General features: G+C 13.8%; 1 protein-coding gene across 1 annotated transcript in view; it reads left to right on the top strand.

The window, feature by feature from the left end:
- LOC119581751 (DNA polymerase alpha subunit B-like) overlaps positions 1 to 268 on the top strand; it is a 72908-nt gene that overhangs the window by 17462 nt on the left and 55178 nt on the right. The gene's annotated exons all lie outside the window — the stretch shown is intronic.

Raw genomic sequence — 268 nt, 5'->3', positions numbered from 1 at the left:
ATTTCTGAAATTAGATTATTTTTAAGTTGTTTTTTTTTGTTTTTAACATAATTAAATTTTGTTTTTTAAGAAATACTTAAAATATTAAAAGTGAATAAAAAAAGAATTCAAAAACAATTGTAAATTTCAACTAATTAAATTAAAAGTAAAATAAAAGGGTTTTTTTAAATGAATTCTCGGTTATTGTTGTTTTTTAAAAAAAAAAAAAAAGGTGAAAACTTTTGAAAATTTATTTAAATGTGGAAATTTTTTAAAAAAAATTTTTTTT

The sequence above is a fragment of the Penaeus monodon genome, chromosome 15 (assembly GCF_015228065.2).
Source record: "Penaeus monodon isolate SGIC_2016 chromosome 15, NSTDA_Pmon_1, whole genome shotgun sequence".
In the NCBI taxonomy this organism is placed as follows: domain Eukaryota; kingdom Metazoa; phylum Arthropoda; class Malacostraca; order Decapoda; family Penaeidae; genus Penaeus; species Penaeus monodon.
This window is presented reverse-complemented; position numbering and strand designations above follow the sequence as displayed.